Source organism: Narcine bancroftii, chromosome 3 (genome assembly GCF_036971445.1).
Source record: "Narcine bancroftii isolate sNarBan1 chromosome 3, sNarBan1.hap1, whole genome shotgun sequence".
Classification (NCBI taxonomy): domain Eukaryota; kingdom Metazoa; phylum Chordata; class Chondrichthyes; order Torpediniformes; family Narcinidae; genus Narcine; species Narcine bancroftii.
Genome location: NC_091471.1, coordinates 356,595,973 through 356,609,478, shown reverse-complemented (window position 1 = coordinate 356,609,478; position 13,506 = coordinate 356,595,973). Strand labels below are relative to the sequence as shown.

General features: G+C 45.1%; 1 protein-coding gene across 6 annotated transcripts in view; it reads left to right on the top strand.

The window, feature by feature from the left end:
• The window catches only part of ccdc137 (coiled-coil domain containing 137), a 196,250-nt gene that overhangs the window by 127,407 nt on the left and 55,337 nt on the right, over positions 1–13,506 (top strand). The gene's annotated exons all lie outside the window — the stretch shown is intronic.

The window sequence follows — 13,506 nt, the reverse complement described above, 5'->3', positions numbered from 1 at the left end:
TGGTGCAAGAAAAAGATATGATTTCAAATTCAAGATTTCAGATTTAGTGTTAGGGTGCAGGCATGATAGGACTTCAACCCTCAGACTAATTTCCTGTGGGTGAGACAGAATTTCGACTTATTGGTAGTGCAACACACGTACGCATGTAAACAGATAAAGAAATGAAAACAAACTGACTGTAATACAAGAAGGAAAAAAATGCTGAACTGCAATCAATAAAGAGCAACCTGATGTATGTGTCGTCACTGTCCCACTGTTCCAGGGTTTTGTGTAGAACCAGTGAGATGGCCCCTGCCGTAGACCTGTTGCTGCGGGAGGCAAATTAGAACAGATCCATGTCACTGCTCAGAGAGGAGCTGATCGACTTCAACATCAGGCTCTCAGTTATCACTGTGAATGTGAGTGCCACTGGTCGGTGGTCATTTAGGAAGGTTACCACATTCTTCTTGAACACAGGTACAATTGAGGTCTGTTTGGAAACCACGCCCTGCCAGAGAGAGATATTGAAGATATCAGAGAATACATTATCAAGTTGGTCAGCACAGGTTTTCAGTACTCGGCCAGATGGTTTCCTTGGATTCTCTCTCCTGAAGGCAGCTTACACATCATCCTCATATACTGACAGTAAAGGATCATCAGGGGACATGGGGGTGCGCAGTGGTTCCTCCTTGTGCTGGTGGTCAAGTTGGGCGTAGAAGGCATTGAGCTCATCCGAGAGTGAAACTTTGCTCTCTCCTATGCACCGGATATGGTTTTATGTCATGCAATTTAGGCTCTGCCACAGCTGTTGCGTATCCTTCGTTGTTTCCATTCTCTGTGTATATTCTAATCTTTTCAGTTCTCTAAACAATCACTGCTTCACATTTTTCAAGAATGAGTTCCATCTGCCATTGCTCTTCTTATTTTGCCAAGTCATCAGTCCCACTCTGCAGCTGAAGACAATCCTTCTCGCTGTTAATAACACCATTAATTTATCCACGATCTCTTTGGCTTGGCTTCGCAGACGAAGATTTATGGAGGGGGTAAAAAGTCCACATCAGCTGCAGGCTCGTTTGTGGCTGACAAGTCCGATGCGGGACAGGCAGACACGGTTGCAGCGGTTGCAGGGGAAAATTGGTTGGTTGGGGTTAGGTGTTGGGTTTTTCCTCCTTTGCCTTTTGTCAGTGAGGTGGGCTCTGCGGTCTTCTTCAAAGGAGGTTGCTGCCCGCCAAACTGTGAGACGCCAAGATGCACGGTTTGAGGCGTTATCAGCCCACTGGCGGTGGTCAATGTGGCAGGCACCAAGAGATTTCTTTAGGCAGTCCTTGTACCTTTTCTTTGGTGCACCTCTGTCACGGTGGCCAGTGGAGAGCTCACCATATAACACGATCTTGGGAAGGCGATGGTCCTCCATTCTGGAGACGTGACCCATCCAGCGCAGCTGGATCTTCAGCAGTGTGGACTCGATGCTGTCGACCTCTGCCATCTCGAGCACCTCGACACTAGGGATGAAAGCGCTCCAATGGATGTTGAGGATGGAGCGGAGACAACGCTAGTGGAAGCGTTCTAGGAGCCGTAGGTGGTGCCGGTAGAGGACCCATGATTCGGAGCCGAACAGGAGTGTGGGTATCCACGATCTACAAACACAGCAACCCTACCTTTTACCTCCACATACAGTTTGCTAATGTATCGAACAAATAATGCTGTGAAGTGAAACACGAAATTCTTCAGATAACGTGTTGAAGTGAGAACACAAAGCTGGAGAAAGTCAGCAGGCCCAAGCAATGCTCTTTACATAACAAAGGTAAAACTGCACAACCAATGTTTTAGGCTTGAATCAAGGTAATGCCATCTGGCTGAAGAGTACCCAGACGGAAAATAAGATGTTGTTCCTTCAATTTGCTGGTGGTCTTGGTCTTGGCATAAGGCCATGGACAGACATGTGAGTGTGGGAATGTGCCACAGAACTGGAAAGGTTGCCTACTGTCACTGTAATGGATGGAGCAAAGGTGCTCAGTGAAGCGATCTCCCCATTTGCACCTAGTCTCTCTGATGTAGAGAAGGCCACAAAGGATTTGCTTCTCTTCTAGCCATTTTGAAAATTGGGGTCTTTGGAACTGCACAGAATGTGGCAAAACACAAGCCAGACATACATTTAAAATCAGAATGCTGGAGAAACTCAGCAGGTCATATTGTGTACTTTATCCAGCAAAAGCTACATAACCAGTGTTTCAGCCTTGAGCCCTTCATCAAGGTATGGCTCATAACTGCTGCGCAGTTTTGAGAGGAAATAGTACAACTGTACACCGCGCAGCTTTGAGTGCATTGCAATTTTATACGTCAGGACTCCGTAATCTTATACATGTCAAGACTCCATGACAATTACACACCCAGGGCTACTTACAGCGGCCAATTAATCTACTAACCCATGGGTTGTTGGTGGCAAGTGTTGTACCCGAGGGATCTCACACAGCCAAAGAGAGAACATGGATATTTTACACGCAGCCTGCGCCAGTGGTTAGGATTGAACTGGAGGTGTGAGAAGCCAAAACATTGGCTATGTGTCTTTATCTTTGCGATATAAATTTTGACCTGCTAAGTTTCTCCAGCATTCTGTTTTTACAGTGTCTGCAGACTTTTGTGTTGTACTTCAACCAGACATGCATTCTCCATCGATACTCCTTAAGTTCTGCATTGAACCATATTGCATGAAGCCTTTGGAGAAGCTATCACAACTGCTCATTAACCAGCTCACCCATTTTGCATGCACAATGGTGGCACAGCTGTTCAGTGAGTCAAGGCACTGCCTCACACCACCAGTGACCCAGATACAATCCCAACCAGTGATGTCTGTTTGTGGAGTATGCATGTTCTCCCGGTGGCTGTATGAAATCCCTCATGTGCAGCTCTTGCCACCAACATCCCAAAGACACGGGGGTTAGTAGATTAATCGGCCACTGTAAGTTGCCCGAGGTGTGTAATTGTCACGGAAACCTGACGTATAAAATTGCAATGCACTCAAAGCTGCATGGTGTACAGTTGTACTATTTCCTCTCAGCTCTGAAGATGCATTAGTCAATCCAACAAAAGCACTCAGGCTGGTTCTAACAGTTCCACAAGGTCAAGGAAACAGATCCCAGCTTTAGACCAACGGACCAATTGGTAATCTAAAACTGGAGAACACAGCTTTAAGGTGAAAGGGAAAGATTTAAAAGGGACATGAAAGGCATCTTTTTCCACAAAGAAGGAGGTGGGTAGATGGAGCGGGCTGCCATTGAAATGTTTAAAAGGGATTTTGACAGGTACATGGATAGGAAATGTTCCAAGGGATATGAGCCAAATACAAACAGGACTAACTCAGGTAGACTTGCAGCAGGGACAAGTTTGGCAATAGGGCCTGTTTTTGAGTTGTAAAAGTCTACAACTAGAGGGGGAGATATGGTCCCGGACCAATGCAGTCAAACAATATGTTTGACTGATTTTTTTCTTTCTTTGAAAATGGATCCTTGATCATTTATGATGTTATAAGGAATAAGAAATATGCACTTTGATGAAGAGGCTCTGATGTCCCGGCATTGGTCATTCACACAGGAATGACCAAAACTGTAAATCTCCGTTTCTGTCTCAATTTTAGGCAGAATTGCGGTAGGTAAAGATGTGGGACGAGCAACGCCACTGCGTCGATGTTGACTGCGATGTATAACATACATGGGGCGTACAGCGCCACTGCGTCAATGTCGATCAGTCAGTTGGCCCCAGAATGCCTGCAGTGCAGTTTACAGTGCAAGCATTACGAGAAAATGACAAGGGATCTAGAGGGAAAAAGTCAGCACAAGAATGGCACCCACATTTTAATTTTTAATTTCCTGGAATGCAGCGGCTGTGTATAAAAACATATTAGTGTTGTGTGTCTACATGTGTTCAAGATTGAGACAAAAAGGCCTGAAAGAATTCAGATCCGTGCAATTGGTGTTAACTAATAGATAGCCTACGTTGACACAGCACCCAGGAGTAGACATAGGCTCAGGGTTTATGATGTTAAATACCAATTAATGGGGAACTTGCAAATTTGCTTAGCAGCTAATTTGTTTGTTTATAGTGTTGGATTTCTTACCTTGATTAAAGGTTCAGAAAGAATGAGAGAAACTAATAAATAAGAAGAAACCTTGTTCCCTGAGACATAAAAGAGCAGAACACGCTGTGATCAGGTAACATTTAGACACAGGTTAAGGTATTAATGTAAGAAGAGGTTTATGTTTCATGCAAACCCGACACTCTTTCCACCCCCCCACCCCCCCACAACTACCTCTTATCTCAGTGAAACACGGAAGTCTCCAGACGCTGTGATTGTAGTAAAAACACAAATGCGCTGGAGGAACTCAGCAGATCTCACAGCATCCATAGGAGGTAAAGATATATAACGGATGTTTCAGACCTGAGCCCTTTTTTAAGATATAATAAATAAAACAAAAGTCTGCAGATGCTGTGATTGTAGTGAAAGCACAAAAATGCTAGAGGAACTCAACAGGTCTCGCAGCATCCACAGGAGGTAGAGATATAACCGACGTTTCAGGCCTGAGCCCTTCTTCAAGGTATGAAGACCTGCTGAGTTCCTCCACTACTTTTGTGTTTTTGCCCCTCTTATCTCACCCTTTTGATATTCTTTTCTCCCTTATGGGTCTCAAGTTTCCCATTGTGCAACCCTATTAATGCCTCAACTGCTCCTGCTCAGACGTGGTGAACGGGAAATAATTTTGCAGGTTCTGATATTCAATGCAATGAGCCCATTCAACAACCGAAGATAAACTCCCAGAGATCTGGATGAGTCACAAAAGGTTCATCCAGCTATAGCAAGTAATTAGGAAAGCTAGCAAAATGTGATTATTTATTGTTGGAAAAAAAATAGAATACAAAGAGCAGGGATGTGATGTTGAGACTCGATAGGCACTGGTGAGACCCCACTTAGGAGTACAGTGTACAGTTTTGGGTGCCTTATTTGAGAAAATATGTACTGGCATTGGAGAGAGTTCAGAGAAGATTTACTAGAATGAAACCAGGAATGAAAGGTGGAGGGGTTCTTCCCCTTGTGAAAGATTTGGTTAACATATTGTGTGTGGAGGAAATGTGCCCCCCCCCCCCCCCCACCTGGAATGTGTGTATTGCAGGTGGTTACATGTCCTCCCCTCTGGAATGTATTTGGAAGCACATCACCTGTCAGTCAAGGTTGGACTCCAGCCACTAATTAGTGCACACAGATTAGCCCTGCATTTAGCACCAGCACAAAGCACATTTCACGCTCTCACCCTCGAGGTGATAGCCCTGGACAGCACTCCATGCCAGGATGCTACTGTGGACGTCGCTTGGAAGGGTCGCGGGTAAGCTGACCCATAGTATTGCTATAGATCAATATATTTGCAGTAGAGCCACACCTCCTGATGATTAGGGGTCCTAGTGTGTGTGTATACCCCTGCGGGTACCATTTGTACCAGAGCCGCCTCTTGATGTTTGGGGTCTGGGAGGGTACGTATTACCCCTGCTTATAGTAAGCGAATTTCAGCACCGCCTGTGTGAATTAGTAATTGTGTACTGTTTAACCCTTCTCCATTAACAATGGCGTGAAGCAAGGCTGTGTTCTCGCACCAACCCTCTTTTCAATCTTCTTCAGCATGATGCTGAGCCAAGCCATGAAAGACCCCAACAATGAAGACGCTGTTTACATCCGGTACCGCACGGATGGCAGTCTCTTCAATCTGAGGCGCCTGCAAGCTCACACCAAGACACAAGAGAAACTTGTCCGTGAACTACTCTTTGCAGATGATGCCGCTTTAGTTGCCCATTCAGAGCCAGCTCTTCAGCGCTTGACGTCCTGCTTTGCGGAAACTGCCAAAATGTTTGGCCTGGAAGTCAGCCTGAAGAAAACTGAGGTCCTCCATCAGCCAGCTCCCCACCATGACTACCAGCCCCCCCACATCTCCATCGGGCACACAAAACTCAAAACGGTCAACCAGTTTACCTATCTCGGCTGCACCATTTCATCAGATGCAAGGATCGACAATGAGATAGACAACAGACTCGCCAAGGCAAATAGCGCCTTTGGAAGACTACACAAAAGAGTCTGGAAAAACAACCAACTGAAAAACCTCACAAAGATAAGCGTATACAGAGCCGTTGTCATACCCACACTCCTGTTCGGCTCCGAATCATGGGTCCTCTACCGGCACCACCTACGGCTCCTAGAACGCTTCCACCAGCGTTGTCTCCGCTCCATCCTCAACATCCATTGGAGCGCTCACACCCCTAACGTCGAGGTACTCGAGATGGCAGAGGTCGACAGCATCGAGTCCATGCTGCTGAAGATCCAGCTGCGCTGGATGGGTCACGTCTCCAGAATGGAGGACCATCGCCTTCCCAAGATCGTATTATATGGCGAGCTCTCCACTGGCCACCGTGACAGAGGTGCACCAAAGAAAAGGTACAAGGACTGCCTAAAGAAATCTCTTGGTGCCTGCCACATTGACCACCGCCAGTGGGCTGATAACGCCTCAAACCGTGCATCTTGGCGCCTCACAGTTTGGCGGGCAGCAGCCTCCTTTGAAGAAGACCGCAGAGCCCACCTCACTGACAAAAGGCAAAGGAGGAAAAACCCAACACCCAACCCCAACCAACCAATTTTCCCTTGCAACCGCTGCAATCGTGTCTGCCTGTCCCGCATCGGACTGGTCAGCCACAAACGAGCCTGCAGCTGACGTGGACTTTTTACCCCCTCCATAAATCTTCGTCCGCGAAGCCAAGCCAAAGAAGAAGGGAAAAAAAAGAAGACTGTTTAACGTTATATAAATTTTATAAATTGTGCGTGTGTGTATTTTATTCCCATTATGATTTTCCCACACTCTTCTATAAATTGTTGTTCGATAAAAGCTACATGTGATTGCAAACCCTTATGTCCAGACTCATCTCTCTGTGAACCCAGCGAATCTGATACTTTTTCTTAATACATATACAAGGAAGGATTATTGGCTCTTGGACTGTTGGAGTACAGAAGGATGAGGGGGAATGTCATAGTGACATTTCTAATGTTGAATGGTCTGCACAGGGTAGATGTGGCAAAGATGGTAGGGATTTGAGGACAAGTGGGCATAACTTCAGAATAAAAGGACATCAGTTTAAAACAGAAACGTGAAAATATTTATTTCGTCGAAAGGTTGTGAATCTGTGGAACTTGTTGCAACAGGGGGCTGTGGAAGCAAGGTCATTGGGTGTATTTAAGGCAGAGATTGACAAGTATTTGATGAGTCAGGGCATCAAGGGTTACGAGCAAAAAGCTGGGAACTGGGGCTGAGTGGGAGGATGGATCAGCTCATGATTAGAATAGCAGGCAGTCCCTTCTTCTTTTCTTCTTTGACTTGGCTTCGCGGATGAAGATTTATGGAGGGGTAATGTCCACGTCAGCTGCAGGCTCGTTTGTGGCTGACAAGTCTGATGCGGGACAGGCAGACACGGTTGCAGCGGTTGCAAGGGAAAATTGGTTGGTTGGGGTTGGGTGTTGGGTTTTTCCTCCTTTGTCTTTTGTCAGTGAGGTGGGCTCTGCGGTCTTCTTCAAAAGAGGTTGCTGCCCGCCGAACTGTGAGGCGCCAAGATGCACAGTTTGAGGCGATATCAGCCCACTGGTGGTGGTCAATGTGGCAGGCACCAAGAGATTTCTTTAGGCAGTCCTTGAACCTCTTCTTTGGTGCACCTCTATCACGGTGGCCAGTGGAGAGCTTGCCATATAACACGATCTTGGGAAGGCGATGGTCCTCCATTCTGGAGACTTGACCTACCCAGCGCAGTTGGATCTTCAGCAGCGTGGATTCGATGCTGTCGGCCTCTGCCATCTCGAGTACTTCGATGTTGGTGATGAAGTCGCTCCAATGAATGTTGAGGATGGAGCGGAGACAACGCTGGTGGAAGCGTTCTTGGAGCCATAGGTGATGCTGGTAGAGGACCCATGATTCGGAGCCGAACAGGAGTGTGGGTATGACAACGGCTCTGTATACGCTAATCTTTGTGAGGTTTTTTAGTTGGTTGCTTTTCCAGACTCTTTTGTGTAGTCTTCCAAAGGCGCTATTTGCCTTGGCGAGTCTGTTGTCTATCTCGTTGTCGATCCTTGCATCCGATGAAATGGTGTAGCCGAGATAGGTAAACTGGTTGACCGTTTTGAGTTTTGTGTGCCCGATGGAGATGTGGGGGTGCTGGTAGTCATGGTGGGGAGCTGGCTGATGGAGGGCCTCAGTTTTCTTCAGGCTGACTTCCAGGCCAAACATTTTGGCAGTTTCCGCAAAACAGGACGTCAAGTGCTGAAGAGCTGGCTCTGAATGGGCAACTAAAGCGGCATTGTCTGCAAAGAGTAGTTCACGGACAAGTTGCTCTTGTGTCTTGGTGTGAGCTTGCAGGCGCCTCAGATTGAAGAGACTGCCATCCGTGCGGTACCGGATGTAAACAGTGTCTTCATTGTTGAGGTCTTTCATGGCTTGTTTCAGCATCATGCTGAAGAAGATAGTAGAGGGTTGGTGTGAGGATGCAGCCTTGCTTCACGCCGTTGTCAATGGAGAAGGGTTCGGAGAGCTCATTGCTGTATCTGATCCAACCTTGTTGGCAGTCCCAATGGGCTAATATCTTGTGATCTTGCCAAAAGTTAGGAGATTATGTTTCAGTAATATTAGGGAGAACTGATTTGGAGTACTGTGCATAATATTAGTCTAATTTGAGGAAGCCTGGTTAGCATGTTAGTAGGAGTGCAGAGTAGTTTTACTTGACTAATTTCTGAAATGAGCAGGTGGTTTTATGAAGATAAGTTTGTTGGACCAGACTCTTATTCAAAAGTTTAGAATAATGGTGAAAATGGTTTTCCGCAAGGTGAAGGGGTTCTACCCCTTGTGAAAGATTTGGAGATGAGGGTATCCTGCGTAAAGAATCTCATTTTGAAACAATGAGATGAACTTGTGTCTGAGGATTGACATTATGAAATTTTCACAGGTTGATAGAAGCAAAGTCTTTAAATATTTGTAAATATTCAGAATTCAGAATCAATTTTATTGTCATGAACCTGTCACAAAATTTGTTGTTTTGAGGCAGCAGTATTGTTCATTATTGTGCATTACATGTGTAAAAATTGCTATCAATTAGATTTCTGTCAATACACCATTTAAAATTTTTAAACGTAGTGCAAAAGAAGTGGAAATAAAGTGTATTATGTTCTGTGATTCATTGTTCATTCAGAAATCTGATAGCAGAGGGATGAAGCTGATTTTGTAGCATCAAACTCCCTTACCTGCTTCCTGATGGTAGCAGTGAGAAGAGGCCTTGATGGTGGGGGTCCTTGACGATGGAGGATGTTTTGTTGAGATACCAGCTCTTATAGATGTCCGTAAATGAGTGAAGGTGAATGCCCGTGATGGCCAATTACAACCCTCTGTAGCCTATTCCTGTCCTGTGCATTGGCACTTCCATATAAGACAGTGATACGACCAGTACGAATACTCTCCTCCATACACCTGTAGAAATTTGCAAGAGTATTTGGTGACAGACCAAATCTCCTCATACTCCTCCCAAAGTATGGTCGCTGGTGAGCCTTCTTCATGATTGGATCGACATGAAGGCACTGGGGTAGATCTTCAGAGATGTTGAACCCAGGAATTTGAATATTTAATGTTGGGAACATTTTTACTCAAAGGAAGGTTAGTATCTGGAACTAGCTGTTAGAGGAAACTGTGGAAGTACCAGAATACAGTGAAACTCCTGGCACCTATAGGGATTGGTAGAAGCCAGTTAAGTGTATTTTCTGTTTGCTTGAGACTTATTCTTACAATGCCTAACTAATATACCTGCATTAAGAGTAAACAGTTGAAAAAACACTTACACTGAACAAACTTTCAGTCACATTCTTTGAAAACATTTACCATCGCTGCATCTGCAGGTTCTTCCCCCTCCACGGAGCTACCCAAAAGATGAACAATAACGTTATAGATAATTGACCCCCCCCCCTCAAGTTTACAGATAAAGCCTCTGATCAGGGCGACTCTTACTAAACAAGGATAAGGAGAGACTTTTGTGATAGTACAGACCTATCATCAATGTATATAGTTACAGTATCTAGAGTGTAATGACTGTGCTTACAGCGATTGGCTGAGAGCTTAGCCACGCCTACTGTCTGGGCCTTAAAGGGTTGTGTCCCTAGCCAGGTCAGATCATTCCGGACTGGTCGGCCACCTGTGAAGAGCTCCTGTCTTTTGCTAATAAAAGCCTTGGTTTGGATCAGCAAGTCTTTGGTTCTTTCGACGAGCTCTACAACTTTAAGAGAGTCACCCCAACGGCGAGCGGCATCAACCAGCTCTTCACCTTGGGTGACGCCATTGCTGTTTCACACAACTTTATTCAAACAACTGCTATGAGCAAAGCATGACCAAAGCTCTCCACTGGCTGAATACTCGCTCCCATCTTCACCAACGGTTCATGTGTTACTTTGAAGAGCATTTACTTTTACGATTTTAAACTTTTATTGAAATTTTTATTTCTTCTTATTTTTTTTAATTTATTTTCCTATATTATTTTGCCGGTTGCTTGAGGCTGTTGATTGCTTGAATTCTGGACACCAGGGGCTTTGCTGTAATAACATTCAAAGGGCATTTGGACGGATTTAGTGATAGGAAGGGCTTGAATACCACCTTGGTTAGCATGAGTTGGGGCCCAAGGGTCTGCTCTGCGACACTGTCCAGTCCCAATTCTCCAGTCTCTCCTTTTAATTGAACTGTTCTACCCCAGGCAACAATTCGATGAATCTCCTCTGCACCCTCTTTAGTGCTATCTCATCCCTCCTCTAGCTTTATGACCATTGCAGTACTCCAGCTCAGGTTAATAATTATTTGGTGAGAGGTCATTTGGTTGACTAACTTGCACCATGGTGACATGCCCAAGAAGATGTGAAAATGGAGTGGTTTGGAATTGCTCATTTAATGTCCCGGTATCATTTCCACAGCATTTAGTGGAGAAAGAGATATTGAGGAAAAGCAGAGTAGAGACGGACCAAGTGAATTTGAGGTCAGCAAAGTGGATTAAGTTAACGAGCTCATCATTCGTACATGAGGCAGCACCAAAGAAGTCATCAATGTGGTAGAGGAAGAGTTGAGGGGCCTTGCTTGTGTAGGCTTGTTTAATGTGAACCTGCAGGGGTCATCTACTGCATCCGGAGCTCCTGCCGTGATCTCTTCTACATCGGAGAGACTGGACACAGACTAGGACATCGCTTTGTTGAGCACCTCTGCTCTGATCCCCACAATAGCGTGGATCTCCCAGTGGCCACCCATTTTAATTCTCCATCCCATTCCCTTGCCGACAGATCTGCCCATGGTCTCATGCACTGCCAGACAAAGACCATCCATAAATTGGAGGAACAACACCTCATCTTCCAACTGGGTCCCCTCCAACCCTCCAATATTAATATTAATATTAACTTCTCTGGCTTTCGTTAAATACCACCCCCATCCCCCCCCCCATCCTCTTCTTCCCTTGTGGTCTCTCCATTCCCTGTCTTCTTTCGCACAGATTTGATAAATTCTACCTAGTCCCTTATCACATCCAATTTAACACCTTTTGTTGGTCTGGATTCCTCCCCCTTTGTTTGAATTCTGAGACTTTCTGAGATCTCCTGCTTCTGCCTTTTCTAATTTTTCCTTGAAGAAGGGCTCAGGCCCGAAATGTTGGCAATATCTTTGTCTCCTATAGATGCTGAAAAGACCGGCTGAGTTCCTACAGCATTTTGGTGTGTTTACTGCAATCACAGCGTCTGCAGCCTATCCTGTTTCACGACTGTTCGATCATACCTATTTATGTCATTACATGATGTGCCTTGTAACAAATGCCTTTTATTCAGAAGCAAAAAAAAATCAATTGTTCAGTCTTCAACAACTGGGGAATGTAGTATCTGAATCTCAAACAGCTTATTATTTTGACAGCAATCAATCTCAGGACAAAATTCTTTTTTTATTGCAGCAGAAGTAGGGATTGTCATAACATTAAATTTCTGATGGAATATTTGGTACACGAATTCAAGCCTAATAAAATGCTGTTGCGATGCACATATCTCACAAGTTTGGGATATCTCATCCAATCAGTTATTTTTAAAGCGAAGGCTGTTGATTGGTTGCAATAAATCATTTCCCCTGAATTCAAGGTGCAGGAAACACCGCTGAGAAGCAAATGAGATCTCACATCCTGCGCTCAGTTCCTTTTGTAGAAACCCAGTTATCTGCTCTATTTTGATAACTCGGTGATGAATTGTCACTGAAGCCCTGTACGTGTAGTTTGGGGGAAGAGGAAAGGGGAGTCTAGTGGAAAACGAAGCAGGGTTTGGCGCGAACTCCCAGATCTTCTAATTATCAGGAAGAACTGATCAAGGTTGTGTAGTGATGGAGTTACCGGACAAGGGAGCGCAGTTTGATCCCAGCATGGTTTCTGAATGTAAATGCAATTAATTAAAGAAATCTGAAATGTAAACAAAAATATTAGTCCGCGCAGCCATAGATTGACATGAAAACTCACCTGAAACATTAATATTACCATATATCCCAGCGTATAGGGTGACTCTGAATAGGACGACCTTCAGATTTTCCACCTAAAATAGGAGGTTTTGAGCTCTACCCTTTTGTATAGGATGACCCCCCCCCCAAAAAAATCTGGCACTTGCCACTGATCAGTGGAATGATGCTGTCACAATATTTTAATACCCTGTAAAGGTTTTAATTTTATTGGCATATTTTAAAATAAACCACTGCTGGCTCCTGCAACAGGCTGTTGAAAGCCTGTACAGAGCCAACGGCAGTTAGATTGGGCAGATGGACCCTGTGGAGGAGCACTGAGACTTCATTGCGGTTAGCGCAACAGCACCAGCGATTGGGACCAGGGTTCAAATCCCGCACTGTCTGTACAGAGATTGTACATTTTCCCTTGTCTGCGTGGGTTTCCTCTGGATACTCCAGTTTCCTCCCACCCTTCAAAAAACCATAATGGGGCTTGTAGGTCAATTGGGTGTAATTAGGCCGCATGGGCTCGTGGGCCAAAAATGGCTTATTAGCATGCTGTATGTCTAAATGACTAACAGGACACACGCAGGTTTACCCCGCTGAGTGCACAATACCCCTCAATGTGCGTTCAGGCCGGACATTAAATATGCTCCCATACAAAATCTTTGGAGCATTTTAATTTCTTCTGTAAATTGTAAGCTTCCTTTCTTTTTGTTGTTGCCATTTGCATGGAGGCGAGCTGGGTTGTCAGCATGAGGATGGTGTGCCTACGGCCTGACCAGGACACTTGAGTTGGAGCCTGAGGGAGGGGGATTGGATATGGAGTGGGAGGGGGAAAATGGCAGTGGTGTTGAGACTTTGCTGTCAAGGTTCAGATTTTATACCTGGTGTATAAGAGGGCCCTAATTTTGAGGTGACATTTTTAAGTTTGGATCGTACTGTACACTGACATAAACAATAGTAACTACCT